This window comes from Pristiophorus japonicus, chromosome 10 (genome assembly GCF_044704955.1).
Source record: "Pristiophorus japonicus isolate sPriJap1 chromosome 10, sPriJap1.hap1, whole genome shotgun sequence".
NCBI classification, from domain to species: domain Eukaryota; kingdom Metazoa; phylum Chordata; class Chondrichthyes; family Pristiophoridae; genus Pristiophorus; species Pristiophorus japonicus.
The window spans coordinates 193,256,417-193,284,125 of record NC_091986.1 but is presented as its reverse complement, the minus strand read 5'-3'; the positions used below and the strand labels follow the sequence as shown (position 1 = coordinate 193,284,125).

At 48.1% G+C, this 27,709-nt stretch overlaps 1 protein-coding gene across 1 annotated transcript in view; it reads right to left on the bottom strand.

Moving 5' to 3' along the window:
- The window catches only part of cnga3a (cyclic nucleotide gated channel subunit alpha 3a), a 57,381-nt gene that overhangs the window by 12,294 nt on the left and 17,378 nt on the right, over positions 1 to 27,709 (bottom strand). The window lies entirely within an intron of this gene.

Sequence of the window (27,709 nt, the reverse complement as noted above, 5' to 3'; positions counted from 1 at the left end):
CCTTCTCCTGTCTCTCGTAAGTATCACAAAGCACTTTGGCTAAGAGTTTCCGCTTTGGGCGCAATCGGGACGCAAATTGCGCTCAAAATTACGCTAGTTTTGCAAAATTGAATTTTTTGCTCAAGTTTCTGTTCAAACTCATTTGCATATCGCCGACCATTTTGGAATGTAATTTTTTTTTAAATTCTGAATTAAAAAATATTCCTTGATATATTTAAGAATGGTAACCTGGTGCAGTTTGATCAATACAGCTGGAAATGGGATTACCACAAAAAAATAAGTGTCTCGTTCATCATCTGTGAGTAACCCGATTGTAAATAATTGAAAATAACTTTTAAAAAACTATGCAGAACCATTCAGTAGTTCCATTGGTGTACAGAAATCAGTTTCTGAGTAAATTGAATACTTTTTAATATTTCGAAGCTTTGAAAAGGTGCCTATTAGTGTCCTTGCACCTAAAAGAAAAACTTAATTTTTATAGCTTTCGCAAAGGCCCACAAATGGCCGCATTAGCAGAAGTTCACCATGGTGATTAATTCTATCTGGGGGTGTGGCCAGTTTTGTGGGAGGGCTGGTTTCCAGCGCAATGTTTTTTTAAACTAATGCAAAAAATGACAGAAACTCGATTTTGTGCTGGACGTAAGTTGCACATCAAATTCCTCAATCTTTTGCACTGATTTGGTTGATTTTGGGCAAATTACGTTGAAAAAGCCAGCGCACCCTAGAGGAAACTCCAGGCCATTTGTGTACAATTAATTACATTGAAGTGCAGTTACTGTTGTAATGTGGATGGACATGGCTGCCATTTTGCACACAGCAAAATCACTCAAAGAGTAACGAGATTAACGATCAGGTAATCTGTCTTTGGTGGTGTTGGTTAAGGGAGTGAAGTTGGCTGGACACCAGAAGAACCCTTCTTCAGAAAGTGCCTGGGGATTTTTTATTTCTACCTGAATGACTGGAAGAGGCAGGAAGGTCCCTAGTTTAGTATCACATCCAAACGATGGTACCTCCAACAATTCTGCATTGGAATGGTGGCATAGATTTATGTGCTTGAGTCCTGGTGTGGAATTGAAACCAGAACAATAGCGATAGCTCATACTTAATACAATGTGATAAATCATTAAAATTAGTTATTATTGTGTTCAGCTGAAGTAAACATAATGGGCTCAATTTTCCCCGGTGATTTGCGCCGGTTTTTTGGTGCGTACCGCTCATTTTGGCCTAACTTTAAAAATCCAGGTTTCCCCAAAGATTGTGCACCAACATAACTCAGTTAGTTGTGTTTGTTTTAGGTTACTTTTTTTTGCATCATAGGGGGTGTAACCTGATGTCTGCGCCAGTTTTTCACAATTATGCAAGTTTGGCCAACTTACATTTTTCCTAGGATGGCGTATGTGACTACTCCCAAAAAACGTAAGAAAAACCAGCGCACATCAAAAAATCGGCGCAGAAAGGCGCCGTTGTTTCTATGCGAAGTTTTGGGAGGGGGTCAAGAAAACATATTGGCCGACTTCCGTCACTGTCCCGTCTGCAGCCGCCGAGGTCCAGCCGGAAATGGTCGTTTTCCGGACGATTCCTCCGGAACCACCCATCTGCCGGCGAGGTTCCGCCTGGCGGGAACCTGGTGTGGACGGGTTCCGCCCACGTCACATTGTCACGCCCGCCCATGCCGGATGTCTGTAAATGGCCATTTTGATGCTTTTTCCTGGCCCCCCCCCCCCATCGCCCTGCTGCCCGCCAGAAGGACCGCTCTGGAAAAGCAAGTCTGAGCTGGGCGGCAGACAGCCAGCACTCGGGTGGGAGGGAGGGAAGGAGAGAGGGAGACAGGGGTGGAGTGCAATGGGGGAGCTCTGGCACATCGGATGGGAGGGAGTGTTGGTGGCCATCACATCACTGCAGCCAGTCGGATTCTGCACCATATCAGTGGGACTGCTGGAAAGAAGTTAGGTCAATGCTTATTGCTGATGGTGATGTTTAAATTGGATGTCATAAAACTGACTGAAATGTCACTGAGCTAATGGAGGCTTTTTTGCTGCACCTTGCAGAAAGTCCTTCATTAAGAAGGCCAATGGTGAAGGGAAAATTATTATGAGTGACTGAAAAGTGTTCAGCATCTCACATTTTGTAAATGCAAGCTGATTCATGAATTGTCTTGCACAATGCACTGCAATGTAACTGATGACCATGTCAGGGGTGGCACTCCTCCATGTTTGGCCTCACAAAAAGAGAGTTGAAGTGCAAGCCTTAAGGTCTGCCCTGCAACTTGGTAAACTAGAGTCATTGAATGGCAGCCTTCCTGCATTCATTGTCATCTTGCGATGGCCTGATGACAGGACCCATTAGACACTGCAGTCAGATGTGGATGGGAAGATATTCCTGAGGAAGCAGATGACCTGAGGGACAGTTGTGTGTTTCGCGCAACGCACCACACATGACGTCCACACATGACGTTAAAATGACACACGCACAAACAGAGGGTCAACAATGTGAGTGTATTTGCAAGTGCACAATGACAAACGTTACATAATATTATCACATGTACATACATTTACACGAGGAAGCAACACCCACCCCTCTACCCAGCATCACCACCTCTCTTCCCTCCCCTTGCAGTGATGCCCAAGTTCCTCTTCCTCCCCATGCCTACACAATGGAGTGGTCCTCCCTTGCCCCCTGCCCCTCACTGCCTCTGGTTGAGGAGGTTGGGCAGGAGGGCAGCATGATGTGTGCAGACGTGTGAGTATCGGTGAGAACGTAGGGGCGAAGGTGCCGGGATCTCCTGCTTCTCCGCATCTGTCTGCCTTGAGGGTGTGGGGTCAAGGGCTTGCAGCACGTGTGCAGAAGCCATCTCCTGCCTTATGGCCTCGACACTTTCTGTTGAACGCTCCAATACTGTGAGGAGGCACTCCAGCCTTTGATTGTGCTGCTGGGTGAATGTGGCGATGCTGCCAGCTATCCCAGCAATGGTCTGCTGCATTTTGCAACCTACCTCCACGCTGGTGCTTGACAACTGCACCATCTGGTTCATTACAGCAAGCCGTGCTGCATCCGCAGGTGGTTGCTCACTGCTGCTGGGTGGTGGGGCCTTGCTTCCCTTTGAGCCACAGCCTTCGCACTTGCTTGAGCTTGCTTCAGTTGAGTCTTTTGGAAACCCCGGATAATCTGAGCCCGACTCTGAGGTTCCGCGGATATTTGGCTGACATGACCGGGGACTGATCTTCTGGGCCCCCTCTGGTCACTCTCAGGCTTGCTTGTTTGTTCTGCACAAAGAAACGTTGCAGCCTTTACCCCCCTTTGCTCATGCCCCCCCGCACCCCCCCCCCCCCCCGACATGCACTCCCCCCCACACACACACACACATCTGGCACATAACCTTTTTGGCCTTTGTGCACACTTTAGCTGCTGCCACCAAATCGTTCCAACATTTGCGGCATTGGTCCACATTGCCCACTGCACTGACCTCTGACCTATGTCCATCCAAAGACGTCAGTATTGGGCTGGTGGAGGCTTGCCACGCCCATCCCAGGTAAGGTCGCTGTACCTGCGCTCTACCCCTGTCACTAGCTCCTCCAACTCCTGCTCATTGAACCACCGAGCTCTGGGCCTGGTTTTGCCAGTCTTCATTGATGCTTTCCACCCACTTATCCCAGATGATGGGAGGAATGACTGCTCAAGAGTCTAGGTATAAATTTGTCACACTGCCTCCTCTGCAACTCAGACTGCCCCCTCTCGAATGCCACCTCTGCTCTCTAACCTCCAACACTCTCCTCTCTCTCCTCTCCCCTCGCAGGTGCAATTAAGTGCTCTCTTTTTATGACCATGAACACTTCTTCAATTGGCCTGCAAGGGCCACAAAAGGACTAGAGGTCCCATCAAAAAAACTACTGTTATGTATGTAATCCTTGGCAACCTGTATCACACCACCACCAGAGGACCTACCTATTGGAGTCCCAAGGGATCCCAGCATCTCTTGGGAGCACTGTATATAATCAGGCCTCCCACACTGTACCTGTACTCTGGAGTCTAATTAAAAGGAGCTAAGGTCACATTTACTTATTGCATACAGTACTCAGTTTCACCCTTTATTATGAGCATAATAACTACAAAAAAACCTGCTGAATTCCTGTACATACACAGTGGAGGCCCTCCGAAAATACCCTCCACCTGCCGCACTCTAATGACGTTTGCCGCTCTCGCCCGCCGACTGATGCCGACTGCTGCTCCCGCCCACACAACGAGGAGAAAATTGGCTCCCGACGGGACCTGGCGGCAGTGGGCGCCAAAACGGACCTCCTGCCCAGACGCCACCGAGAAATGAGCGGCCACTAAAGTCGGCCCCATAAAGATGCATCATCAAACTTAAATTTTTCCAACAGAAACCTCAGAAAATGGAAGTCTAATGCAATTCTTTAAGCTTGGATTTTTTTTTATAGTGCCATGCCACCATCAAACATCTCCAAACGGGGCTCGAGGGTCGGAGCATCGGCCTGCTGAATCAGTCCCTCGCCCGGACACATTCTATGCATCTGGATCGTTCCAGGCCATAACTGGGGATGTGTGCACCATTTTTCAACATACAAAACATATCCGCCTTCGGCAGGTGACTGCTGCACTATATGCCCGGAGGGATGAATACATAACATTCCCCATGACTGCCCAGGCAATGGGTAAAAGGGCTGTGGGCTTCTCCAGGATTGCTGGCTTCCCAAAGGTACAGGACTGCATTGATTGTATCACCTTTGGAGGATTCCGAGATGTACAGGAACAGAGATGTAACGCCTCCACTCCATTAATGTGCAACTTGTGTGTGACAGCATGCATCGCATCATGTCAGTTGATGCACGATACCTTGGGAGCACCCATGAGGCATTCATCCTATGCGAGAGCGCTTTATCTGCCATGTTTCAGCAGCAGCAGCCAGAAGGGCAGAGCTGGCTACTGGGAGACAATGGGTATGGCCTCACCACCTGGCTCATGACGCATAACCCGGACGGAAGCTGACCAGGAATACAATATGTCGCACATCGCATAATAGAGAGGACCATTGGCATCTTGAAACAAAGATTGTCGGTCAGTTCACTGTTATGTGCTGCATGCTGCATAACTTAACCATCATGAGGCAGTAGCAGCTGGTAGTAGAAGACCCACCTGAGGTGAAAATGGCTGACAATGGTGAGGAAGATGCAAATGATGAGGAAGAGGAGGACGAGGACAAGGAAGCCATGCGAACACCTGAACCCGGAGCACGATGGCGGAGGAGGGCGGGCCAGCGTGCCCCTTTAATGATTGCTCGAGCCTTACATAGAAACATACAAAATAGATGCAGGAGTAGGCCATTCGGCCCTTCAAGCCTGCACCACCATTCAATAAGATCATGGCTGATCATTCCATCAGTACCCCTTTCCTGCTTTCTCTCCATACCCCTTGATCCTCTTAGCTGTTAGGGCCATATCTAACTCCCTCTTGAATATATCCAATGAACTGGCATCAACAACTCGCTGCGGCAGGGAATTCCACAGGTTAACAACTCTCTGAGTGAAGATGTTTCTCCTCATCTCAGTCCTAAATGGCCTATCCCTTATCCTAAGACTGTGTCCCCTGGTTCTGGACTTCCCCAACATCGGGAACAATCTACCCGCATCTAACCTGTCCCGTCAGAATCTTGTATGTTTCTATGAGATCCCCTCTCATCCTTCTAAATTTCAATGTATAAAGGCCCAGTTGATCCAGTCTCTCCTCATATGTCAGTCCAGCCATCCCGGGAATCAGTCTGGTGAACCTTCGCTGCACTCCCTCAATAGCACGAACATCCTTCCTCAGATTAGGAGACCAAAACTGAACACAATATTCCAGGTGAGGTCTCACCAAGAGCTCATCCGTGAACGCTTTGCTGCCCAAAGGCTCAGCAACAACTATTTCAAATGGACCATGTTTACTGTTTGGACCTGTTCCGTAATGTTGTGTTGTGTTAATGGAACAAATAATGGAAATGATTCTTGTTTACTTCAAAAAGTTGTGTTAATAATGGAACAAATAATGGAGTAGTGGGTGCCAAAAAAAATATAGGCGGAACTCTGGCAATAGGCCAAAAAACAGCATTGGGGAAAATTGAGCCCAGTATTAGTACCTTTAGGATACCATGGGCCTCTCATTTGTAAAAGAGATTGGCTGGGATTTTCTACATCTACAAACGCCAGCACACAATCAGCTATCCATTGAAGCAAATGGCGAGCACACAAGCAGAAAATCCCCACCATTACATCTCGTTACACACTTGCTTGTAGTTAGCACTAGGATAATGCAAGTACTAGAACATATAACATAAGAACATAAGAATTAGGAACAGGAATAAGCCATCTAGCCCCTCGAGCCTGCTCCGCCAATCAAAAAGATCATGGCTGATCTGGGCGTGGACTCAGCTCCACTTACCCGCCCGCTCCTCATAACCCTCAATTCCCTTATTGGTTAAAAATCTATCTATCTGTGATTTGAATACATTCAACTGCTTCCTTGGGCAGAGAATTCCACAGATTCACAACACTCTGGGAGAAGAAATTCCTTCTCATCTCATTTTAAATTGGCTCCCCCGTATTTTGAGGCTGTGCCCCCTAGTTCTAGTCTCCCCGACCAGTGGAAACAACCTCTCTGCCTCTATCTTGTCTATCCCTTTCATTATTTTCAATGTTTCTATAAGATCAACCCTCATCCTTCTGAACTCCAACGAGTAAAGACCCAGTCTACTCAATCTATCATCATAAGGTAACCCCCTCATCTCCTGAATCAGCCGAGTGAATCGTCTCTGTACCCCCTCCAAGGCTAGTATATCCTTCCTGAAGTAAGGTGACCAAAACTGCACGCAATACTCCAGGTGTGGCCTCACCAATACCCTGTACAGTTGCAGCAGGAGCTCCCTGTTTTTGTACTCCATCCCTCTTGCAATGAAGGCCAACATTCCATGCGCCTTCCTGATTGCCTGCTGCACCTGCAAACTAACTTTTTGGGATTCATGCACAAGGACCCCCAGATCCCTCTGCACCGCAGCATGTTGTAATTTCTCCCCATTCAAATAATATTCCCTTTCACTGTTTTTTTTCCCAAGGTGGATGACCTCATATTTTCCGACATTGTATTCCATCTGCCAAACCTTAGCCCATTCGCTTAACCTATCTAAATCTCTTTGCAGCCTCTCTGTGTCCTCTACACAATCCGCTTTCCCACTAATCGTTGTGTCATCTGCAAATTTTGTTACACTACACCCTGTCCCCTCTTCCAAGTCAGCTACGTATATTGTAAACAGTTATGGTCCCAGCATCGATCCCTGTGGCACACCACTAACGACCGATTTCCAACCTGAAAAGGACCCACTTATCCCGACTCTCTGCTTTCTGTTAGCCAGCCAATTCTCTATCCATGCTAATACATTTCCTCTGACTCCGCGTACCTTTATCTTCTGCAGTAACCTTTTGTGTAGCACCTTATCGAATGCCTTTTGGAAATCTAAATACACCACATCCATCGGTACACCTCTATCCACCATGCTCGTTATATCGTCAAAGAATTCCTGTAAATTAGTTAAACATGATTTCCCCTTCATGAAAACATGTTGCGCCTGCTTGATTGCACTATTCCTATCTAGATGTCCCGTTATTTCTTCCTTAATGATAGCTTCAAGCATTTTCCCCACTACAGATGTTAAACTAACCGGCCTATAGTTACCTGCCTTTTATCTGCCCCCTTTTTTAAACAGAGGCGTTACATTAGCTGCTTTCCAATCGCTGGTACCCCCCCAGAGTCCAGAGAATTTTGGTAGATTATAACGAATGCATCTGTTATAACTTCCGCCTTCTCTTTTAATACCCTGGGATGCATTTCATCAGGACCAGGGGACGTGTCTACCTTGAGTCCCATTAGCCTGTCCAGCACTACCTCCCGAGTGATAGTGATTGTCTCAAGGTCCTCCCTTCCCACATTCCCGTGACCAGCAATTTTTGGCATGGTTTTTGTGTCTTCCACTGTGAAGACCGAAGCAAAATAATTGTTTAAGGTCTCAGCCATTTCCACATTTCCCATTATTAAATCCCCCTTCTCATCTTCTGAGGGACCAACATTTACTTTAGTCACTCTCTTCCATTTTATATATCGGTGAAAGCTTTTACTCTCTGTTTTTATGTTTTGCGCAAGTTTATTTTCGTAATCTATCTTTACTTTCTTTATTGCTTTCTTAGTCATTCTTTGCTGTCGTTTAAAATGTTCCCAATCTTCGAGTTTCCCACTTACCTTGGCCACCTTATACGCATTGGTTTTTAATTTGATACTCTCCTTTATTTCCTTGGTTATCCACGGCTGGTTATCCCTTCTCTTACTGCCCTTCTTTTTCACTGGAACATATTTTTGTTGAGCACTATGAAAGAGCTCCTTAAAAGTCCTCCACTGTTCCTCAATTGTGCCACTGTTTAGTCTGTGTTCCCAGTCTACTTCAGCTAACTCTGCCCTCATCCCACTGTAGTCCCCTTTGTTTAAGCATAGTACGCTCGTTTGAGACACTACTTCCTCACCCTCAATCTGTATTACAAATTCAACCATACTGTGATCACTCATTCCGAGAGGATCTTTTACTAGGAGATTGTTTATTATTCCTGTCTCATTACACAGGAACAGATCTAAGATAGCTTGCTCCCTTGTAGGTTCTGTAACATACTGTTCGAAGAAACAATCCCGTATGCATTCAATGAATTCCTCCTCCAGGCTACCCCGTGCGATTTGATTTGACCAATCGATATGTAGGTTAAAATCCCCCATGATTACTGCCGTTCCTTTTTCACATGCCTCCATTATTCCCTTGATTATTGTCCGCCCCACCGTGAAGTTATTATTTGGGGGCCTATAAACTACGCCCACCAGTGACTTTTTCCCCTTACTATCTCTAATCTCCACCCACAATGATTCAACATTTTGTTCATTAGAGCCAATATCATCTCTCACGACTGCCGTAATATCATCCTTTATTAACAGAGCTACCCCACCTCCTTTCCTTTCTTGTCTATCCTTCCGAATTGTCAGATACCCCTGTATGTTTAATTCCCAGTCTTGGCCACCCTGCAACGACGTTTCTGTAATGGCCACCAAATCATACACATTTGTAATGATTATGCCATCAACTCATTTACTTTATTTCGAATGCTGCGTGCGTTTACGTAGAGTGTTTTAATACTAGTTTTTAAACCATGATTTTTAGTTTTGACCCCTCCTGCAGCCCCTTTATATTCATACATATTGTCCCTTCCTATCACCTTGTGATTTACACTTACCCCAGTGCTACTCTGCTCTGTTGCCTCCTACCTTTTGCATTCTTTCTTGGGGTCCTGTTCATCTGAGCTCTCACCCACTCTAACTAGCTCAGAGCCCTCTCCTGGGTTCCGAATACTCCTCGCGTTGAGGCACCGAGCTTTCAGGCTTGCCTTTTTATTACACTTTGACCCTTTAGAATTTTGCTGTACATTGGCCCTTTTTGTTTTTTGCCTTGGGTTTCTCTGCCCTCCACTTTTCCTCATCTCCTTTCTGTCTTTTGCTTCTGTCTCCATTTTGTTTCACTCTGTCTCCCTACATTGGTTCCCATCCCCCTGCCATATTAGTTTAACTCCTCCCCAACAGCACTGGCAAACACTCCCCCGAGGACATTGGTTCTGGTCCTGCCCAGGTGCAGACTGTCCGGTTTGTACTGGTCCCACCTCCCCCAGAACCGGTTCTAATGCCCCAGGAATTTGAATCCCTCCCTGCTGCACCACTGCTCAAGCCACGTATTCACCTGCGCAATCCTGCGATTCCTGCTCTGACTAGCACATGGCACTGGTAGCAATCCTGAGATTACTACTTTTGAGGTCCTACTTTTTAATTTAGCTCTGAGCTCCTTAAATTCGTCTCGGAGGACCTCATCCCTTTTTTTACCTATATCATTGGTACCAATGTGCACCACGACAACTGGCTGTTCTCCCTCCCTTTTCAGAATGTCCTGCACCCGCTCAGAGACATCCTTGACCCTTGCACCAGGGAGGCAACATATCAACCTGGTGTAAAGTCCTGTCCCCTCAGTACAGATTCACACGAGGCATGTAGTGAAGTCAAGGTCACTCTGGACCTGCACCTTTATTTCACAGCTCTGGAATGCTGCACTTGCCTTGAGACCTATCCTTATATACCTGTCTCTTGCAAGTGCACCCCTGGTGGTAAGGTATGCTGGTGGTTACAGGTCATATCTTATTACAGTCATGTATAGCATGTTGGGATACAGTTATATATAATAATGTAAGATACATGACATCACCCTCCCCCAAGGTCTTATTGTCTTTATAGGTTCAGTCTATCAGGTGGTCTACGCTCTCGCGTGGAGCGTCTGAGTTGTGGTTCAGTTGTTTGCCTTGGTGTCTGTTTTTCTTTGGGTGTGCTTGCTGGTATCTCGTCTGGGCTGTCTGTTTCGATTGGTGTGATTGTTGTTGACTCGCCTGGGCTGTCTGTTGTGATTGCCCTTTCCTCAGGTTGTTCCCTCTGTCTGTCCACCAGGTGTGGTGCGAGTTCCACATTGTAGTTTGCCTCTGGTTCCGCAGTGTTGTTGGTAAATCTGCTTTTGACTTGGTCTACGTGCCTCCGGCAGGTTTTGCCATTGTCCATTTGTACTACCAGTAGCCTGTTTCCTTCCTTGCCCGTTACTGTCCCTGCAAGCCATTTGGGACCCCTGCCATAGTTTAGTACAAACACTTTGTCCCCTATCTCACTCCATCATCCCCTCAAATTTCCGTCATGGTACTCAGTCAGCTTACAGCGCTTTGCCTCAACGATTTCGTGCATGTCTGGGAGGATTAATGAGAGCCTTGTTTTTAAAGACCTTTTCATCAACAGTTGCGCGGGGGGGATCCCAGTCAATGAGTGCGGACGAGATCTGTATGCCAGCAACAGTTGCAGCGTGGGACCTTGGATTTTAAGCATGCCTTGTTTAATGATTTGCACTGCTCTCTCCGCCTGGCCGTTGGAGGCCGGCTTGAACGGTGCCGTCTTGACGTGATTTATCCGTGGTCAATTATAAAATCTTGGAATTCTGCGCTGGTGAAGCACGGACCATTGTCACTGACCAATATGTCAGGGATTCCGTACATTGCAAACATGGTTGCGAGGCACTCCACAGTGGTGGAGGTTGTGCTCGAGTTTAAAATGGTGCATTCGATCCACTTTGAAAATGCATCTACAATACGAGGAACATTTTGCCCATGAATGGGCCCGTATTGTCTACGTGCACCCGCGACCACGGTTTGGTAGGCCAGGGCCAGGAGCTCAGTGGAGCCTCCCTGAGGCATTGCTGAGTTGGGCACAAATGGTGCACCTTCGGATGCAGAGCTCCAAGTCCCCGTCAATACCAGGCCACCAGACGTGGGATCTGGCTATGGCATTCATGAGAACGATCCCCGGGTGCTCGCGGTGGAGCTCCCGGACAAATGCCTCTCTGCCTCGCAGAGGCATGACTACTCGGCTGGCCCACATCAGGCAGTCTGCTTGTAGCTCATGCATGCGCCTGTGAAAGTGTTTTAATTCCTCGGGGCAGGCATCGCGAGCCTCTGCCCAGTCACCGGTTAGGACACATCTTTTTACGAAGGATAACGTGGGGTCGCTGGCCATCCAGGCTCTGATTTGGCGAGCCGTCATGGGCGAACCTGTGGACTCAAAGGCATTGATTGCCATAACTATCTCACAGTCCTGTTCGTCCGACCCTTCCGTGGTCGCCAGCGGTAGCCTGCTGAGCGCGTCGGCACAGTTGTCTGTTCCTGGTCTGTGCCTTATTGTGTAGTCGTAGGACGCCAGCATGAGTGTCCACCGTTGAATTCGCGCCGAGGCGTTGGCGTTTATTGCCTTGCTCTCGGATAGGAGGGACGTGAGGGGCTTGTGGTCGGCTTCTAAAGTGAACTTGGCCCCGAAAAGGTATTGATGCATCTTTTTGACACCATACACGCACGCAAGCGCCTCCTTCTCTACCATTCCGTACCCGCGCTCCGCCCGCGAAAGTGACCTGGAGGCATAAGCTATGGGTTGTAATTTGCCCGCACTATTGACATGTTGCAAAATGCACCCGACCCCATACGCTGACGCATCGCATGTGAGAACTAGCTTTTTACCTGGATCAAAGCAAGTCAAAACACTGTTGGAACACAGAAGGTTGCGTGCCTTATTGAAGGCGCGTTCCTGGGCGTCCCCCCAAAACCAATTGCACCCCTTCCTGAGTAGCACGTGGAGAGGCTCCAGCAGCGTGTTTAAGTTCTGCATTAAGTTCCCAAAGGAATTGAGTAGCCCGAGAAAGGCACGCAGTTCTGAGACATTCCGGGGCCTGGGTGCCAGGCGAATTGCTTCTGTTTTGGACTCTGTTGGGCGGATTCCAACAGCGGCAATCCTTCCCCAAAAATTCAACCTCGGGTGCGAGAAACAGACACTTGGATTTCTTGACTCGTAGGCCAACCAGATCCAACCGCTTTAGTACTTTCTCCAAATTACGGAGATGGGAGTCGGTGTCCCTGCCCGTGATAAGTATTTAATCTTGAAATACAACCGTCCCCAGGATGGACTTGAGCAGACTCTGCATGTTGCACTAGAATATGGCAGCTGCCGACCTGATGCGGAATGGGCATCAATTGTACATGAAAAGGCCCCGATGTGTGTTGATGGTGGTGAGTAGCTTGGATTCCTCGGTCAATTCTTGCGTCATATACGCAGATGTGAGGTCTAGTTTTCAGAAAAGTTTACCTCCAGCCAATGTGGCAAATAAGTCCTCCGCTCTGGGCAGCGGGTACTGGTCCTGTAGGGAGACTCTGTTTATGGTCGATTTGTAGTCCCCACAGATTTGTACAGATCCATCAGGCTTCATGACTGGGATGATGGGACTTGCCCAGTCGCTAAATTCCACAGGTGATATAATGCCTTCCCGCAGAAGCCTGTCTAGTTCGTGTTCAATCTTTTCCCTCATCACATCGGGTATAGCTCTGGCCTTGTGATGTCTAGCATCTGTGTGATGTAGATTTTGACTTTTTTCCCTTTGAAAGTGCCCACACCTGGCTGAAAGAGATGTTCAAATCACTTTATAACTGTTGAGCAGGAGGTCCGTTCCTCTAATGACATGGCATGGACATCATCCCATTTCCAGTTTAGTTTTGCTAGCCAGCTTCTCCCCAGCAGTGCTGGGGGGTCTCCGGGGACAATCCACAGGGGAAGTCGGTTCACTGTCCCTTTGTGTGTGACAGAGAGCATGGCGCTGCCCAGGACTGATACGATTTATTTGGTATAGGTCCTTAGTTTGGTGTCGACCCTTGTGAGTTTTGATCTGTCTCTTTTATGCGGCCACAGTTGTTCAAATTGTTGAGCGCCCATGAGAGATTGACTCGCTCCCGTATCCAGCTCCATGTTGACAGGTATCCTGTTGAGTAGGACCCTCATCATTATAGGAGGCGTCCTGTTGTAGGAGCAGCGGCCATTGATCGTGTTGACCCGCTGTACATCGGTGTCCCGGGTACTGTCCCCACCATCTTCTGGTCCGCTTTCCGACCCATCCGATTTGTATACCAGCCGAGCTGCCGTTTTTTTGCACATGCGGGCCAAATGTCCTGTATATTCGCAGTTCCTGCAAACAGCCTGCTGAAATCGACATCCCCTTGACGAGTGCCCACCCCCACACCTCCAGCACAGATTGCTTGCAAAGAATGAGCTGTGTCTGGCTGATCTCTCTTGAGCTTCTCTCAGTTTGTAGTTGATTGTTCGCATTGTGGGTTGATGAGGTGTGAACGGCCGTTCCTGTGGCCCTTGATGGCTTCTGGCGCCACTGCCTGCAGTCGAGAGCCTGTTCTGCCGGTTTTGTCTGTGTGTGGGGGTAGCAGCTTGTTTAGTGCTGTGAACTTCTTGTTCTGATATTTCGTTAGGTCGTACCTGCATTGTAAATCAACCTCGTTTCTTCTTCCCCTATCAAGAATGTCTGTGCAACCAGTGCTGCTGCCTCTAAGGTCAGGTTCTTGGTCTCTATGAGCTTTTGGAATATGCCTGCGTGCCTATTCCTTCAATGAAAAAGTCTCTCAGCATTTCTCTCCTCAGTTCATCGGAGAACTCACATAAACTAGCCAACCTCTGAAGTTCCGCCACGAAGTCGGGTATGCTCTGGACCACACAGCGTCTGTAGTTATAGAACCTGTGTCTGGCCATGTGTAGGCTGCTCGCTGGCTTCAGGTGGTCTCTTACCAATGTGCTCCATTCTTCAAACGACTTGCTTGCTGGTTTCTCGGGTGCCAGCAGATCCTTCATTAAAGCGTATGTTTTCGAGCCACAGCTGGTCAAGAGATGGGCTCTTCTCTTGTCTGCCTTATCGTCTCCTAACCAGTCTTTGGTTACAAAGCTTTGCTGGAGCCTTTCTATAAAGTCCTCCCAATTGTCTCCCGCATTGTACTTTTCATCTGATCCATTGTTCGCCATTCTGTGGATTCTGTAATCCCATAACTCATCGCCATTGTAAAGTCCTGTCCCCTCAGTACCGATTCACACGAGGCATGTAGTGAAGTCAAGGTCACTCTGGACCTGCACCTTTATTTCACAGCTCTGGAATGCTGCACTTGCCTGAGACCTGTCCTTATATACCTGTCTCTTGCAAGTGCACCCCTGGTGGTAAGGTATGCTGGTGGTTACAGGTCATATCTTATTATAGTCATGTATAGCATGTTAGGATACAGTTGTATATAATAATGTAAGATACATGACACCTGGAGTCTCGGTTGCAACTGCAGAAACGCCTATCTATTCCCCTTACAATTGAATCCCCTATCACTATCGCTCTCCCACTCTTTTTCCTGCCGTCCTGTGCAACAGAGCCAGCCACGGTGCCATGAACTTGGCTGCTGCTGCCCTTCCCTGATGAGTCATCCCCCTCAACAGTACTCAAAGCAGTGTATCTGTTTTGCAGGGGGATGACCGCAGGGGACCCCTGCACTACCTTCCTTGCACTACTCTTCCTGCTGGTCTTCCATTCCCTAGCTGGCTGTGGACCCTTCACCTGCGGCAAGACCAACTCGCTACACGTGCTACTCACATCATTCTCAGCATCGTGGATGCTCCAGAGTGAATCCACCCTCAGCCCCAAATGCGCAACGTGGTCCGTCAGGAGCTGGAGGCGGATACACTTCCCGCACACGTAGTCGTCAGGGACACCGGAAGTGTCCCTGAGTTCCCACATGGTACAGGAGGAGCATATCACATGACCGAGCTTTCCTGCCATGACTTAACCCTTAGATATACTTAATTTGGCGACAACAATGTTAACAGGTTACTTACTGATATAAAAAAGAAAAAGACAACAATGTTGACGGCTTACTTACTGATATAAAAAAGAAAAAGAAAGTGTAATGAAAACATTTCAAGGTATCAATTATGGAGACCAAACCAGGCAGGCTGCTATGTAAAGGAACCTGAATACAAAGAATTTAAGAAAACTTTTGTACCAATGTTCTTCACTTTTATTCTGATTACTTACTCTTCCTTCTTTTTCTCATCTTTTTTTCCTCCTTTTTCTCATCTTTCTTTTCTTCCACCTTGCTGCATGGTGAACATCAGTATTTAACAGCTTATTGCATGTTAACGAGGCTATTACTAAGGATTGTGGGTAAAAAGGACAACACTGGCCGATAAAATAGCCCAATCACAAATAAGGTCCATTTATCCAGACCAGCTACAAACTGAATGTCTTAATACTTTTCTCTTACCTGATGGATAATTGGATAATCACTTACAAATTCACAATTAGCTTTGCATATTGTTTGCTGTGCCTGGCCGAATCCCTCCCTGGTGGCCCAATGGACTGAACTTTAAAAATCGTGCAGGCTCTCCTCTTTAACTGAAGGGGAGAGCCATGGTGACACGCCACCGTGATGACATCATTAGCACTACACTGATGACTGACAGCGGCGGCCACTCCATTCCCCCCCAACTTCCGCCCCTCTAGTGTGCTCACTGTCGCATATCTGCCCCCATTATGACCGACTTCCTGTCCGCCGGAAAAAAAAGCCAAAGAGCGGAATTTCGCACAAAAGACCACCATGACGGTAAAAACACTAGACACGGGGTGTGTGCGCCCCGTTTCCAGCAGTGGGCAATTTCAACCCCTAAGTTTCCTTCCGTAAAGTGAACCAGTTGGGGTTTCACAGCAATCTAACAGCTTTATAACAATGGTCACTTTCATTCACACCAACTTTTTAAAACTGATTTCAAATTCTTAAACTGTCATGCTGGTATTTGAACTCATGTTCTCTGGATTTCAGTCCAGTAACATTGGGCTCAAGTTTCAGCCTCAGTTGCTCCTGATTTTTTGGAGCAACTGGTGTAGAACGGAGTATCTTAGAAATTCAAATTCTCGGCATTTAGTTTGCTCCACTTCTCGTCAGTTAGAACAGTTTCTTTGGAACAGAATTTTTTTTTCAAAACGGGGGAGGAGGAGAAGGGGAAGGGGGGAGGAGGAGAAGGGGAAGGGGGGTGGAGAAGGAGAAGAGGAAGGGAGAAGGAGGAGAAGGGGAAGGGGAGGAGAAGGGGAAGGGGGGGAGAGGAGAAGGGGAAAGGGGGGGAGAAGGGGAAAGAGAAGGGGGGGAGAAGGGGAAGGAGAGGGGGGGAAGGAAAGGAGAAGGGGGGAAAGGAGAAGGGGGGAAAGGAGAAAGGGGGGAAAGGAGAAGGGGGAGGGGAAAGGAGAAGGGTGGGGGGGAAGGAGAAGTGGGAAGGAGAAGTGGGAGGGAGGTTGAACGGGCCGGGCCCGGCCGGGCCCAAGACTTCGGGCAGGGCCCGTCCCCAGCACCAGATTTACAGGTAGGTGGCGTTGGGTCGGGTCGCGTCCGGGGTCCGGGGTCGGGAGCGCGGGTCGGGTTGGGGGGAGCGCGGGTCGGGTGGGGGGAGTGCGGGTCGGGGGGGCGGAGGGAGGTCAGTTCGGTTTGGGTCGGGGTGGGGGGGGAGGGAGGGAGGGAGAGGGAGGTCAGGTCGGGTGGTGGGGGGGGGGGGAGCGCGGGTCAGGTCCAGTCCGGGGAATCGGGTCCGGTCCGGTCCGGGGGCGGGCGAGCGGGAGTCGGGTCGGTGTCGGGGTCGGGTCCGGTCCGGGGGCGGGGAGCAGGAGTCGAGTCAGGTTGGGAGGAAGCAGGAGCTGGGTGTGGGAGGAGCCTTATGCACACAGCCCCAGTGAGGCCATTCAGCCAGGGCTAGGGGCTGCGTGCTTCGGGCCACTCTCAGACAGTTTTGGGCGCCTGGAGCTACTGCACATGTGCGCCCACTGTAGCGCGCATGTGCAGAGGTCCCGGCACTGTTTTCAGTGCAGGGACCTGGCTCCGCCCCCTACAGCTCGTGCTGCGCCGCGCCGGGCTCAAGAGGACCTGCAGGGAGCCGGAGAATCTGTAAGTTTTTTTTAGGCGCACTTTGTGGCGCGAAAAACGGGCGTCCAGGTCGGGGCTGCGCCGTTCTAGACGCGGCCTGAAATTTGGGCCCATTATCACTACACTCCCGTACCCTCTACAATCGCCTATCTTGTCCTTGAGTTAGGGTGTGCCTCCTGCTGCTGAACACAAAGCAGTACTGCCAATTGAATTTGTGAAGATATCCACTCAACTGAAGGAGAACACTTGAAAGAGAAAGAACTCACGGGGAAGGGGAATAATGAAATGAAATATTCTCATATCAAGGAGCTTTGAAGTGTGCTAGCAACAAAATGGGTGCTGCCTGAGCAGAACTGATTTGCAGAGAGTCATATGTTGCTCAGAGCCACTTATCTCCGTTGGGAAAATATGTTGCTTCCCAGTTAGACTAAGATGGCCAGATGCAGCATGCAAGATGTTTCAGTCCAGCCGGCCAATCACAGAAAATGATAGTGCTTATGTGGCCCAAACTCATCTCTGTGGCTGCTGAAAAAGGATCCCATTGTAACCAAAGTGGAAGGGCCAAAAACAATATTCTGATAGCATAATTGGCCACAACAATCATTTTATCATTACAAGTTATCTACTGGCATATCAACAAATGTAGAAGAAGCAATACTAAAGAGACATGGTTGTTGGACAATAATCAAACTATTCCTAGTTCGGTTAGAAAATCTAACAATATAATTTAAAATGAAGTACCATATTTTAGTGTGGGTTTTAGCTGATGTGTGTAAAAACACAGTTAGTTGATTGTAAGGAAACCTAAAAATCAGCTGATTGTATAGCCAGTTGTGCAATCTACAAGTCATGTCTAAACGTTATGATTCACATAAACTACAGAACTTATCAATGAAAGGATAGTGAGGTGGAATTTGGGAGCATCTTAGGTAGGGAATTCTAAAGGAATATAATTTTGCATTGACAAAATGCAAATTTTATATATTACACTGTATTTTTCAGACTCATTCTGTGATTCTATAACACAGTTGCCACAAACAGCATTATACCAATAACGTGATAACTACAACTTAATACTGTATAGTAACTAAACTCTACAACAACCAAGATTGCATTTAGAGTAAAAACAACTGCAAGACAGCCTTGTTATTTTCTCATCTTGTTATCACGTTATTTATATTATCTACTTCAATTCATTTGTTTTGTCATGTTAATTTATAATAAGAAATGAGGAGGATTAAGATGCATTGAATTGTTCATTTTAGTTTTGAACGGTCTTGCTTTATGTTCTTCCTTGTGTTTTGTTGTAATGACTTTACATCTTGTATGCCATCCTTGCTAATTAAGAAAGACCCTTTCTCAGCTGCTTTAACCTCTGCGACCCCGCCTGGAGGCATATGTTTGACTGCATAATTGTGTGGTGAACGAAAGTGGGCAAATTATTTTCATTACATCTCGATGAACGAACTCCCTGGGAGATCTCGTCATTTAATCTGCAATACTGCCTATTAAGATGTTAATTTAGATGATATACACAGGGAGGTCTGCTCTCAAAAACAAGGCTGCAGAGAGTGACATGCATTTCTGTACCTTATCCTTTCTCCTTATTTTATGCATTTTAGTCATTTGCTTCAGGCTTTCCATTCCTTCAAATTATGGACAATTCCAATTTCAAACAAAAACAAAACAATTCTTTTATGTTCAAGTAAAATGTTTTTCTAAAATTGACCACTACAATGGTTTCCATCTAGACTGAGGTGGTAATACATACTTTGTAACATCTTAATATGGGAGCAAAAAATGTCTTGATTTAGATTCAAAGTATCCAAAATCAAACACCAGGGTTTCTGATTATGATTTATTTGATTAATGCACAAATATAAGCCATTTAATCCGATAATTCAATCTTCTTATGTACAGCTAATTTAAATTGCTAGAGGATATGATCCAGCTTTGATAATCCACAAATTGAATCCAAGTGTAACATTTCAAAGGAGCATATTAATTCATTCCTCCTTTATTCAAACATAAAGTATCTTGGCATATTAATATAGAAACATAGAAAATAGGTGCAGGAGTAGGCTATTTGGCCCTTCGAGCCTGCATCGCCATTCAATAAGATCATGGCTCATCATTCCCTCAGTACCCCTTTCCTGAACGTATCTTCCATTGCTTAGCCTGGAGCAGGAGGAGGGAGTTCGGCTACAGTGGGTACACTTGTCCTCACAGCCAACCAAGTCCAGATGAATGGTAACACCCTCGCTGCGTATTAACAAGGGGCCTTAACAAATTCAGGAAAACCCATTGCATCTTTACAGATCGCTTGTAACTGACCAGATCTTGATTAACCCGATGGCGACAATACATACAAGACCGTAAGCACTGCCAAGCATCAGCCAGTAACGGGGGACCCCCTGACTTGGGGGACCCGCTGAAACCATGCGCAGGGACGCTGGAGAAATTAAAACCCCTGAAGAGGCTGCCACATAGAGACCCGGGGGTGGGGGGGTATCACTTTTACCAAACTCGCCAGGCAGGAATTGCCACGGGATGGGATGGGACGCCAGTATTATCCCACTCCCGATACTGACTCCGGGGCTGTAAAAAATATTAATTGTGCATTTGTCAGGATCAACGGAACTACTACGGGCTATTGAATATTATTAGCGGGAGTGGTTAGATTCTCTAGTGGGAGTAGAATTAAATCTATCTAAGTCGCTTACTCTTCATCTTTGTTGTTGCAGATGTTTACATTGAAATGTGCCAAAGACCACTGGCTGTCGCATTTCAAATACAATTGTGTCACAAAACACGAACTTGCCTTGGCACTGAAGTAATGCCATTAATACCGCAATAAGCATTTCATTCACATAGTCTGAATTAATTTTCTACACTTTAGCTCCCAACTGCTTTGAAGGTGTGCACAGGGATAGAAAATCATTATATCATCAATGACATTTAATTTAAAAAACTACAATAAAAATGATAACAGCTAACTTTGAGCAGGAAATCATGAACAGCATATTCTCCTAATATCTCTCCATTATTGTAACAGTGTCCCTTTAATTGTTCTTACATTTAAAGTATCCTGAAATGCAATCACATTCTGTTAACACTTTGAATATGGTGAATAATGAACCTAATTAGAAAGGAATGAAAATAGAGAATGCTGAAAATCTCAGTGGGTCAGGCAGCATCTGTGGAGAGAAAAACAGAGTTAACGTTTCGGGTCGACAACCCTTCGTCAGAATTGCTGAATGTTCGAAAAGAGCATATTCTTAAGCACTGAAAGAGGGAGGGGAAGAAAGAACAAAAGGAAAGGTCTGTGATAGGGTGGAAGGCAGGAGAGATTAGAAACAAATGGGATGATTGGCCAAATTGAAATGGTAATGATAGAGGTTAGAAAAAGGTTAATCTGGATAGGGTGTGAATGGTGTAGTAATGACCAGCTGCCATTATAGACAAAGAGAAAAAAAAAAGGAAGAAAGAAGAAAAAATATATAAGATTGGTGGGCGGGGGGAAGAAAGAGGGAGCCAAAGATGGCCAGAGGTTATACTCTGAAATTGTTGAACTCGATGTTGAGTTCAGAAGAGTGTAAAGTGCCTAAACGAAAGATGAGGTGCTGTTCCTTGAGCTTGCGTTGAGCTTCATTGGAACAGTGGAGGACTGTATCAGTGCCATTTCCTGCTCTCGCCCTGAACTTGAAAATTCCATTCACTTTGCATTCAATTTCCACCCAACCCTCACCTTCACTTGGTCTATCTCCGACTCTTCCCTTCCCTCCCTCAACTTCTCTGTCTCCATCTCTGGGGATAGACTTTCGACCAGTATCACTTATAAGCCCACTGACTCCCACAGCTACCTAGACTATACTTCCTTGCACTCCGCATCCTGTAAGGACTCCATTCCATTCTCCCAGTTTCTCTGTCTCCGTCGCATCTGCTCTGACGATGCCACCTTCCACACTAGTGCCTCTGACATGTCTTCCCTTTTCCTCAATCGAGGATAACCCTCCACCGTGGTTAACATGGCCCTCGACCGTGTCTATTCTATTTCCCACACCTCTGCTCTCTTTCCCCTCCCTCTCAGAACCATGACAGGGTGCCCCTTGTCCTCACCTTCCACCCCACCAGCCTTCACATTCAACAGATCATCCTCCGCCATTTCCGCCACCTCCAGCGTGATCCCACCACCAATCATATCTTCCCTTCCCCTCCTCTCTCCACTCCCTCCGCGACACCCTGGTGCATTCCTCAGTCACCCCCAGCACCCCCTCCCCTTCCCATGGCACCTTTCTGTGCAAGCGCAGGTGATGCAACACCTGCCCTTTTACCTCCTCCCTTCCCACCATCCAGGGCCCCAAATACTCCTTCCAGGTAAAACAGCAATTTACTTGTACTTCTTTCAATTTAGTATATTGTATTCGCTGTTCATGATGTGGTCTCCTCTACATTGGGGAGAGCAAGCATAGATTGGGTGACTGCTTTGCGGAGCACCTCCGTTCAATCCGTAAGTGTGACCCCAAGCTTCCGGTCGCCTGTCACTTTCATTCTTCACTCCATTCCCACTCTGATATCTCCATCTTCGGACTCCTCCACTGTCCCAATGAAGCTCAATGCAAACTCGAGGAACAGCACCTCATCTTTTGTTTAGGCACTTTACAGCCTTCTGGACTTAACCGAGTTCAACAATTTCAGAGCATAACCTCTGGCTATCTTTGGCTCCCTTTCCCTCCCCTGCACCACTCCCCACCTGCCATATTATGTTTTTTTCTTCTTTCTTCTCTATTTTTTTCTCTTTGTATATAATGGTAGCTGGTCATTACTCCGCCATTCACACCCTATCCAGATTAACCTTTTTCTAACCTCTATCATTACCAGTTCAATTCGGCCCATCATCTCTTTTGTTTCTCTAATCTCTCCTGCCTTCCACCCTATCACGGACATTCACTTTTGTTCTTTCTTCCCCTCCCCCTTTCAGTGCTTAAGAATTGTGACCATCTTCAAAAAAGAGGACAAGTCCAACTGCGGCAACTATAGAGGAATCTCCCTGCTGTCAGCGACTGGGAAAGTCATTGTAAGAATCCTCCTCAACCATCTTCTCCCTGTGGCTGAACAGTTCCTCCCAGAGTCATAATGCAGATTCCATCTACTAAGGGTAAAACAGACATGATCTTCACCACGCGACAACTACAAGAGAAATGCAGGGAACAAACCAACCCTTGTAGATGGCCTTCTTTAACCTCACAAGGGCCTTTGACACCATCAACCACGAGGGACTATGAGCATCCACCTCCGTTTCGGCTGCCCCCAAGGTTTGTCACCATTCTCCACAATGACATGCAAGCCGCGATCCTGACTAACCGATCCACCACATACCCAATCCACGTCCGGACCGGGGTCAAGCAGGGCTGTGTCATCGCAGCAATGCTCTTCTCGATCTTCCTCATTGCAATGCTCCATCTCACTATCAACAAGCTGGAGTAGAACTAAGCTATGGAACCAATGGGAACCTGGTCAACCTTCATCGCCTTCAGGCTAGATCCAAGGTCGTCCCATCCTTTGTCATCGAACTACAGTACACGGATGACGCTTGCGTCTGCGCACATTCAGAGGCTGAACTCCAAGCCATCGTCAATATTTTCACCGAGGCGTACGAAAGCATGGGCCTTTCACTAAACATCCTTAAGACAAAGTTCCTCCACCAACCTCACCCCACCACACAGCACTGCCCCCTGGTCATCAAGATCCACGGCGTGGCCTTGGACAATGTGAACCATTTTCCATACCTCAGTAACCTACTATCAGCAAGGGCAGACATCGACAATGAGGTCCAACACTGCCTCCAGTGTGCCAGAGCAGACTTTGGTCACCTGAGGAAGAGAGTGTTTGAAGACCAGGACATCAAATCTGGCACCAAGTTTATGGTCTACAGGGCAGTTGTAATACCCACCTTTCTATATGGCTCAGGGACATGGACTATATAGAGTAGACACCTCAAAGCACTGGAGAAGTACCAACAGTGCTGTCTCCGCAAGATCTTGCAACTCCACTGAGAGGATAGATGCACCAACGTCAGTGTTCTTGATCAGGCCAACATTCCCCAGCATCTAAGCACTGACCACGCTCGACCAGCTCTGTTGGGCGGGCCACATCATCTGCATGCCCGACATGAGACTCCCAAAGCAAGCGCTCTACTCGGATCTCCTACACGGCAAGCGAGCCCCAGGTGGGCAGAGGAAATGCTTCAAGGACAACCTCAAAGCCTCCTTGATAAAGAGCAACATCCCCACCGGCGCCTGGGAATCCCTGGCCCAAGACCACCCTAAATGGAGGAAGAGCATCCAGGAGGGCGCTGAGCACCTTGAGTCTCGTCGCCGAGAGCATGCAGAAAAAAAGCGCAGACAGTGGAAGGAGCGTGCGGCAAAGCAGACTCCCCGCCCACCCTTTCCTTCAACCACTGCCCATTCCATCTGTGACAGAGACTGTAATTCCCGTATTGGACGGTACAGCCACCTGAGAACTCACTTTTAGAATGGAAGCAAGTCTTCCTCGATTTCGAGGGATTGCCTATGACGATGATGAGATTGAAAACGGCAGTATCCTGGGTAAACCAGCAGCAATAAATCCCAGAAATTTATCGTAACTCAGTCTACCCATGATTAGCTTATGAATAAATAGCAGTGCACAGGCTATAGTTGTCATGTATGAAGAAAGAGTCAGACTGGGTACTGTGAGCTCAAAGTAAAGTGTGACCTTAGTCTTTTATTGCAGGTCTCCAGAGTGACTCTCCAACCTGTGAGGCCTCCTTAAGTACCTGTGCTCCCAAGGAATTATGGGATCCCTTGGGTCTCCAGGTGATGAGCCCTCTGGTGGCTGTGCAGGGTATATACAAGTTTACATATATAACAACACCCACCCCCACCCCACCACCCCCCCACCACGACTCACCCAGCACCCCACCCCACCCCACCCCCCCCCAACCCCCCCACCATTACCCACCCAGCACCCCACCCACACCCCACCCCCCACCCTCTACCACCCCCCCATCACCACCCACCCAGCACCCCCCCACCCCACCACCACTCACCCAGCACCCCCCCCCCCCCAACCACCCCACCTCCAACATCCCCCGGCGTGTTCAGGTCGACCAGACCTACTGCAGGCTGCCCACCACTTCACCTGGTCACTCAACCAGAAAACACCAGGACTGGTTTGATGAGAATGATCAGGCGATCCAAGAGTTAATAGATCGCGAGTGCACAGCATTTCTGAGCCTTAAATAACAACCCAATGCGGGAGCAGCAAAATAGCATTACAAACAGCTCAAGGCTGAGGTCCAACAAAAAACCCTGGACCTAAAGAACTGGTGGTGGATGAAGAAAGCACAGGAGATACAGCAGCTGGCCGACAACCATGATGTGCGAAGATTCTTCATCGCAGTCAAGACCATCTACGGGCCCAACAACCAAGACCCCACCCCACTGCTGGCCAAGAACGGGGAAATACTCATCAAGGACACCGAGGCAGTCAGGGCCCACTGGAAGGAGCACTTCGAAGATCTCCTCAATCGAGACTCGGCCTTTGACTCAAGTGTTCTTGACTCCATCCCGCAGCATGCTACCCGCCACCACCTCTGTGAGACCCCAACACTGTACAAGGTAGAAAAAGCCATAAGATGTGTATGGCGGAGAGGCACTGCTGGCGTGAATACATAACCTCATCTCTCTCATCTGGAGGGAGGAGAGCATGCCGGGAGATCTCAGAGATGCAGTAATCGTGACCATCTTTAAAAAAGGGGACAAGTCCGACTGTGGCAACTACAGAGGAATCTCCCTGCTATCAGCCACTGGGAAAGTTGTCGCTAGAGTCCTCCTCAACAGTCTTCTCCCTGTGGCCGAGGAGCTTCTCCCGGAGTCACAGTGCAGATTTCGCCCCTACAGGGCACAACGGACATGATTTTTGCAGCGCGACAGCTACAGGAAAAATGTAGGGAACAGCGCCAGCCCTTATACATGGCCTTCTTCGACCTTACAAAGGCCTTTGACACTGTCAACCGCGAGAGTCTATGGAGTGTCCTCCTCCATTTCGGATGCCCCCAAAAGTTCATCACCATCCTCCGCCTACTCCACGACGACATGCAGGCCGTGATCCTTACCAACGGATCCATTACAGACCCAATCCACATCTGGACCAGGGGCAAATAGGGCTGTGTCATTGCCCCAACCCTCTTCTCAATCTTTCTCGCCGCCATGCTCCACTTCACAGTCAACAAGCTCCCTGCTGGAGTGGAAATAAACTACAGAATCAGTGGGAACCTGTTCAACCTGCGCCGTCTCCAGGCCAGGTCCAATACCACCCCAACCTCTGTCATCGAGCTACAGTCCGCGGACGACGCCTGCGTCTGCGCACATACAGAGGCTGCACTAGAGGACATAGTCGACGTATTTACAGAGGCATGGGCCTTACACTAAACATCCGTAAGACAGGTCCTCCACCAGCCTGTCCTCATAGCACCGCACTGCCCCCTCAGTCATCAAGATCCACGGCGCGACCCTGCACACTTCCCATATCTCAGGAGCCTCCTATCAACAACAGTAGGCATCAGCGACGAGATCCAACACCGCCTCCAGTGCACCAGTGCAGCCTTCAGTCGCCTGAGGAAAAAAAAATGTTTGAAGACCAGGCCCTCAAAACTGCCACCAAGCTCATGGTCTATAGGTCTGTTGTAATACCTGCCCTCCTGTATGGCTCAGAGACATGGACCATGTACAGTAGACATCTCAAGTTGCTGGAGAAATATCACCGACGGTGTCTCCGCAAGATCCTGCAAATCCCCTGGGAGGACAGGCGCACCAACATCAGCATCCTCATTCAGGCAAACATCCCCAGCATTGAAGCACTGACCACACTCCATCAGCTCCGCTGGGCAGGCCACATAGTTTGCATGCCAAACACGAGACTCCCAAAGCAAGTGCTCTGCTTGGAGCTCCTTCTTGGCAAATGGGCCAAAGGTGACCAGCGGAAACGCTACAAGGACACTCCAAAGCCTCCCTGATAAAATGCAACATCCCCACTGACACCTGGGAGACCCTGGCCCAAGACCGCCCTAAGTGGAGGAAGTGTATCCAAGAGCATGCAAAATCAAGCGCAGACAGTGGAAAGAGCATAAGACAAACCAGTCACACCCACTCCTTCCCCCAACAACTATCTGTCCCACCTGTGACAGAGTCAGTGGCTCTCGTATTGGACTGTTCAACCATCAAAGAACTCACTTTAGGAGTGGAAGCAAGTCTTCCTCGATTCCGAGGGATCGCCTATGATGATGATGATGATGATGGTATGCACTTTGTTGAAGCCACCTGCTCTCTACCTGTTCATGTAGATCAGGGTGAACTAACGAAAGCCTTGTCTTAAGTGCCCTTTTCATGAGCAGTTCAGCAGGTGGGATCCCAGTGAGCGAGTGGGGTCTCGTGCGGTAGCTAAGCAGGACTCGGGATAGATAAGTCTGCAGTGAGCCTTCCGTTACCCTCTTCAAGCCCTGCTTGATGGTTTGCGCTGCTCTCTCTGCCTGACCATTGGATGCTGGTTTAAATAGGGCAGATGTGACATGTTTGATCCCATTGCGGGTCATGAATTCTTTGAACTCAGCACTGCTAAAACATGGCCCGTTGTTGCTCACAAGGACATCGGGCAGGCCGTGCATGGCAAACATGGCCCGCAGGCTTTCAGTGGTGGCAGTGGACGTGCTTGCCGACATTATCTCACATTCAATCCATTTGGAGTACGCATCTACAACCACAAGGAACATTTTACCCAAGAACGGGCCTGCATAGTCGATATGGACCCTAGACCACGATTTGGAGGGCCAAGACCATAAACTTCGTGCGCCTCCCTGGGTGCATTGCTTACTTGCGAGCATGCGTTACATCTGTGAATACAGGACTCTAAGTCCGCATCGATACCGGGCCACCACACGTGGGATCTGGCTATCGCTTTCCTCATTACGATGCCTGGGTGGGTACTGTGGAGGTCACTGTTGAGGATATCTCTGCCCTTCTTGGGGACCACTACCCGATTGCCCCACAGAAGGCAGTCTGCTTGTACAGACTTTTCATCTTTACGCCGCTGGAATGGCTTTATCTCTTCCTGCATTTCCACTGAGATACTGGACCAGCTCCCGTGAAGCACACGGTTTTTTACAGTAAGGGGCCCTGGCTCGTCGGGCTGTGATGGGTGATTGCTCACTCGCAAATGCTTCCATAACCATGACTAAATCTGTGGGCTGTGCC